A 6317-nucleotide genomic window follows, 5' to 3' on the forward strand; every position below is an offset into this window, starting at 1 on the left:
CATGGTGAGACCAATCTCTTACTTCAGTGAGTGGCTCGCCCATCTCTGCTGAGCGTGGGTCCCTGTTCCCAGCCACACCCTCTCTTCCTGCCACACACTTGATGCATTAACCGTGCACCTCGACGGTTCACCAGTCTTAATGAGACCAAGGGCAGGCAAAGCCTTTAACTCTTTAATTCTCTAGAAAGTCATAGCTCTGGACCAGGTGATCTTGTCACTCACTGAAGCAAGCTGAATCAAAATTTGTTGTCATTTCAGCGCTCTGGTGGTACAAGACAGTGTAAAAATGAGGCCAGGAAATATCAAGGAACAACGACACGGAAAAAGAACCACTTCTGTCCTGTCTCGCCACTAGCTAGGTAACCTGGAACTTTGCTGACACTCCTGGGTTAAGAACCTTTCAAGCTCTAGGGAGGCAGTTGAGCCAACCAATTAGGAGCTCAGGCCCCCGCAGTCTGACTTGCCTAGGTTCAAATCCTGGTTTGGGCAACTTCATTCCTGCCCTTATTCTTTTATCTTTTGTAAAGCAGGGATAATAGCAGGACCTACCTTGCAGGGAGGATTAACTGAATTCACGGGATATCAGAAGCACTGAGAACAGCGCCTTGGACTGTTGGCTGTTATCATCACCTTTCACGTCCTGAGCCTGCCCCTGCCGGGCTGTGGCCACTGCCTCAGTCAGCTCACAGACCCTGCTTTGTAGCTGACGGCTGAGCCCTGAGGGAGAAACTAGTCTCTGTAGCAACCTTCTCTTTCCTCTGGTTATTTAAAGAATAAACAGTGTTCGAGGTATTTGGGCCTTAGATATATGCACATTTCTCTCACAACCAACCTGAGGGGAAAGTACCGATTTCTTCCTCCGCCAAAACTGTGCAAAGGGACAGATAATACATTTATCAGAAGTCCTTCCAGAATGAGGAAATGGTATAAACGTCAATCCACGTTTCCTCCTTTGATGCCATTTTTTCCATTTATCTTTCCAGACCATGAAATCCAAAAATCGACAGCTTTGCACTAGAACACAGGAACCCAAAAGTTCATTAAAACCATTCACTAACAAAAATAATTTTCAAATCATTGCCAGTGTCAACAGTTTTAAAGCAGAACACGCCTTAATTTTTCCAAAAGATACATTAAATACATAAGAAGCGTGGCAAACCGTTCGGATGCAGTTGTTCTTAAATATCCAACAGTAGGAGAAGGGTAAGTAAATTGGAACATATCCCTTACACCACATTATGCAGCCATTCTCAAAACTTAGTTTTGGAGGAGAAGGTAACAACATGGAAGAATGCTCACAATATAACTTAGGTGATTAAAATTAAACTATCAGGAGCGCCTAGGTGGCTCAGTCAGTTAAGCGTTGGACTGTGGCTCACGTCATGATCTGGTTTGTGAGTTCGAGCCCCGCGTCAGGCTCTGTGCTGACAGCTCAGAGCCTAGAGCCTGCTTCAGATTCTGTCTCCCTCACTCTCTGCCCCTCCCCCAATCGTGCTCTGTCTCTCTCTGTCTTTCAAAAAAAAAATGTTAAAAAAATTTTTTTTAAAACATTAAGAAATTTTTTAAATCATCAAAATTTTTATCTTCAATTAAAACTATATGCTTAAAGTACAAAAAAAAGTTGTTTAGAAAAACACTAAAAGGAAATACACAAAAAGGTTAATAGCATCTATTCCTTGAAGACCTTTTTTTATAGTTCCCAAATTTTCTAGAAGCAGAGGTTCGCGTTATAATATAAAAAGTATATAATATATAATATTCCTATGTTAATATAATTCTTATAAAAGCATATATTCCTATTATAAATACTTTCACATTTACATGCTAAACTTTTTATCATTTTATATTTTATATACATATACATACACACACATATGTAGGTTTTCTGAGGCAAATGGTTTCGAATTAGGTGTTAGATAGCTTTCAAATTTCATTTAAAACTTGAAAAATTCTCATAAAGAGAATTAGCCCAGGTACCTACACAGAGCCACCAGTTTTGAAATCTTAGATTTTTTTTTTTGTGCCTCCAGCCAAATGCATTCTTCTAGGCAGGCAGCACAGGGGAAGAGAGCACTCACCTACACCTAAGCTTTCGTCCAAAAGAATGTGCCCTCCCTCCAAGCCAGCCATGTTTCAAGAAAAGCTCCATATTTCATTCTTCCTCGGAATTGCACAAAAGCTACAACAAACCAAATTCGATATTGTCTACAACTCAGCCAAGAACTTCTAAACGTCAGGATGTAAAGAAAAAGCAGAGAAAGTAACATACCACCGATTACGCAAGAGCTTCCTCTTGTCAATTTTTTCAAATTATGTACCACTTTGGGCTCACACAAACTAGAAATTCCTGTTGAGCTGTCATCTGGGCATTTTCGGTAAGGAACTGGAGATAAAAGGACAATCTTGGAGTTGCAGCCACAAACACTGGGAAATTGCCTCCACTTTCTAGCTTGTGCGCTTTCCAAACGCGTTTCTGTAAAAGCTCTCAGAGCCCCTTCAAGTACTACAATGTTGAAAATTAAACCTAACCACGTGCAGCTTCAGATCAGCTCGGTTCAAGGAGACTTTGTCTCTAGGCATGAGTGCCAAAGACAAACGATCCTGATGGGTTTGTCTGACCACCAAGTTGGACTGACCACCTGCAGCCAACACTGTGCACCTACAGTCTACCTCCTGACGAACCTGCCTGCGAGAGAGAAAGGCTTGAATCCCAAGATTTCAAGTAAGGCCACAGGATACCAATAGCTTGGAGCTGCCTTAAAGGAAGTTCCTCTGTATTTTTTAACACAAGAGTCTATCCCATTGCATCATCCAAACAATACCGTTCATAAAACGTTATTAATGGATTCTAACTTAACAGTATTTGGATACGAAAGTCGGTATGTGCAGAAGAATAATGAGCTTATGCTTTATGAGGCAAACCTGCCCAATACATTCAGCAACTGCCCTTAAAAATTATATATATTCATCTCGGGTTACGGAGTCTCAACATCTAGAAATTACTAGTATTCCTATAGTCTTGCTCTTTCCAGAAAAGTGAAACTTGAAGGGAGAGAGGAGAAATCCCCAGCTGTGATGACAGAACAATCTGATCTTTCCCCAGCCCCTCCTCTGAACACCACCATTTTCCACAAGCCAGCTAACATCAAAAACGAAAGACATAGTAAGGCCTGTGGCATGTGAGCATGCTTTCAGTTATTTCAAACTTCATCTGAAAGAGAGGTAGCTAGGAAAATACCTCTATGATATAAACTGAAACCTGTCCCAACCTGCACTTGTCACAATTAGCTATCTCTTAAACACCCCAAGTTAAAAAGCCCAGAGATCTCTTTTTAGTCAGGCTGCCTGCAATAATAATGAAAATATTGCCAAAATATGCATAACAGAGCCAGGAAGGAAATAAGTCAAAATGCTTATAATTGTGAGGGAAGGGTGATTAAAAAAAAAAAAAAGTTTTTTTCTGTTCACAGTAAATGCATAAAACAGAGGTCTATAATATGCCTACACTATTTGAAGGGAGGAAGGGAGGTATGAGGTTGGCTACTTTTGAAGATTTTTTTCTAGTCCTAGAATCTTAGCTCATGAAAGACTTTCGTTTAACGCAGACCTTTCACAAATAAGGAGTCAAGTTTCAGACTGGGAAGGGATTCTCCCAGTTGAGTGAAGGCAAGAAAGAACATCTCAGAAGACTGGCTCCATGCTGATGGGAAGCAAGATTTCCTTTAAAAGTTCCACCTCCTCAAGTCCACTAATGTGCCCATTGAACCTGCCATGGCCACTTGAAAATGCAGAATCAACCAGAAACTTTCGATTGACTTTTTGTTTGTGTTAAGCAAATAACTGTTTACACCGAGATAAACACAGGTGAAATTTGTGTCAGACACTATGACATTTCATGTTTTTCTCATGCTAAGCAAAGACGAAAGATAAAAGAAAGGGTCCTGACAGTCGGGGGGCACTTTGGATGCTCCTGTATCAAGAAGATGCTCAGAACTGTTAACTTTAAAAGGCAAACAGCACTTCTACAATGGTCTTAATTAAGCTCCATAACCTTGTAAGTAGGTGGGGTGGGGAAGGGATCTGCGATTGTAAATACACACTGATAAGTGTCTGTCTCTAGGTTCTAGTCCACGTGACCATTCAAGTCCTTTACCACCACTTTCCCAGGCTACAAGACGATAGGTATCATCGCTGCTTCCTAATTTCAAAAAACACCAGGCTTCTTACATCAGTGACTCCAACACGGCTATGGGCACTCCTCCAGAGACACCGCGAGAATTTCTCCTTTTAGCAACCGGCTTTTGAGGCTGCATTCGACCCTCCTACAAGCGCTCCGCGCAGGGGCCACCATCACGCCGAGGAAGCAGGACGTTCCGGCTCCGACGCTTTCAGGCGCGGTCCGAATGCGCCTCAAAAACCCTGTCACGGGGACAGGCGCCCCGGCCCCGCTGGACCATCCCTCGCATCTGAAGCTCGGGGTCCGGCTTCCGGGACGGGCGGGTCCCCGCCGTCACACAAACCAGAGGCCGGTCCCGCGGCGCGCGTCACCCGGACCCCGGCGTGCACCAGCCCCCGCGCCCGCGCAGCCCGCGGGAAACGGCGGCCGGGCATCCCCGGCTCAGGCACAGGAAGCGGCGGCGGGCTCTGGCGGCCCGAAGGCCTCCGCTGCCGGGAGAAGGGGAACCGAGGGCAGAGGCCGGAAAAGCGGAACGTCCCCGGGAGTCGAGGGGCGGCTCACGCGTCTCCGCCGCGGCCGTCGCCTCCCGGGCTCGGGCCGGCGGAGCAGCCTCAGCCCAGCGCCTCCGCCGAGACCACCGGCGCCGCAGCCGGGAAAAACGCGGCTCCCGGCGGCAAAAGCACTCACCTCCTCGGCTGGCCGGGCCGCTACGCCGCCGGCTGTCACCTCAGCCCACTGCCTGCCCAGCGCCGACTCCGGATGCTATTTAAGGGCGCCGCCGTAGTCGCTGCGCCCTGGCTGCGCCCCAGCCTCAGCCGCCGCGGAGCCAAGCTGCTGCGGGTGCGCCAGCCGCTCCCGCCCCGCTGGCTCCGCCCCGGCCCCGGGCCCCGCCTCCGCTCTCAAGCCCCGCCCCCGACGCGCGCCCACCTCCCGTCTGGGTGCGCGCGTGCCGGGCTGCCTGCTGGCGGGTGCAGGGACGCGGAGAGCAAACTCAGGAAGAGTCGCTTCGTCTGCCTTCGATTTCATAGCGAATCTGTGGAAGGGCAAAGGGTATATTGTAGAGCTTCAACCTAGAAGCCCGGCCAGCCCTGGGGTCCCGTTGCCATGAGGACCGGCAGACGCCCTTTGTCATTTTCCTCCCTCAATTGCCTGCCTTGCTGACTTCCAGGAGGGCAAGGATTAATGCGGGAGCAGGGGCGGGGGCGGGATCCTGGTGACCAGAGGTCTTCCTTTGCCTTTTTTTTTTTTTTTTTGTCATCCACATGCACGACCCCTTTTAGCCCGATTTCACCACGGTTTTCACATGGAGTTTCGCCATAGTCTTTGGCTTGGGAACACTCTTGTCTGGACTTCTGCAATGCCCTGGTCGTGAAGCAACGTTGAACAAATCAAACCGGGTATAGTGAGAGCAGAATGCAGGCTTGATATTGCTCAAGGGCAGTATTCACCTGCCAAGTTCTTGGGGCCTGTATATCCTGCTCAGCAGTGGCTGTGGTTTTGAGGGGTTCTGCATCCCTGCGTTGGCCATTTGGAATGAACTGAGGCACAGAGGCTGAATGCTAGTGAGGGCGAAAGTACTCTTGGAACTCATGCAATCTGCTTCCAGAGCATATGCACATAATAACCACTGGACTGGACTGATACTTATGTTTTTGTGAGCCTGAGCTCCCCGGACACCTCAAGCTTATTGGGTTCCCTGGAGCAACTAATATCTCAAGGACTTACCTCCCAAAGTGTGCCAGGCACCCCAGGACAGCAATGGTGAGGGCCACCCACACTCCAGTGGCCTCTGTAACCGCTCAGTTCTCCAAGATCCCCTTCTACACATAGGCTCTCCATCTAAAATTAGAAATGTACTCCACTTTCATTTTTATGGCTTTCCACTTGGCTAATCCTTGGTTTCTCTGCTCAGATCTCTCTCTCCTCACCCATGATTTCATCATTTGAGCCTCTTCTTTTTTTCTCTTGCTTCTCTAACTGGTCCTTCCGCCTCTCCATAGGCACGTCCAAGTTCTGTGCTGTATTGGTTTGTAACCTGCCATTACACGGTATCACAAACCAGGTAGCTTAAACAGAAGTGTTTTGTCTCACGGTTCTAGAGCCGAGAGCTTCAAAATCAAGGTGTGGGTGCGGTTGGTTC

At 47.4% G+C, this 6317-nt stretch overlaps 1 protein-coding gene across 9 annotated transcripts in view; it reads right to left on the reverse strand.

Moving 5' to 3' along the window:
* ACSL1 (acyl-CoA synthetase long chain family member 1) overlaps nucleotides 1–5025 on the reverse strand; it is a 77455-nt gene extending 72430 nt beyond the window's left edge. For 5 of the 9 annotated variants that reach the window (XR_006201447.1, XR_006201446.1, XR_006201445.1 and 2 more), the window contains exon 1: nucleotides 4228–4442. The gene's annotated coding sequence lies outside the window, so the exon portion shown is untranslated. Of the gene's footprint in view, nucleotides 1–832; nucleotides 1015–4227; nucleotides 4443–4864 lie in introns of those variants that run through there. The other 4 variants (XM_042934295.1, XM_042934294.1, XM_042934298.1 and 1 more) reach the window with 4 other exon arrangements.
* Nucleotides 5026–6317: the final 1292 nt, after the last annotated feature.

This window comes from Panthera leo, chromosome B1 (assembly GCF_018350215.1).
Source record: "Panthera leo isolate Ple1 chromosome B1, P.leo_Ple1_pat1.1, whole genome shotgun sequence".
NCBI lineage: Eukaryota > Metazoa > Chordata > Mammalia > Carnivora > Felidae > Panthera > Panthera leo.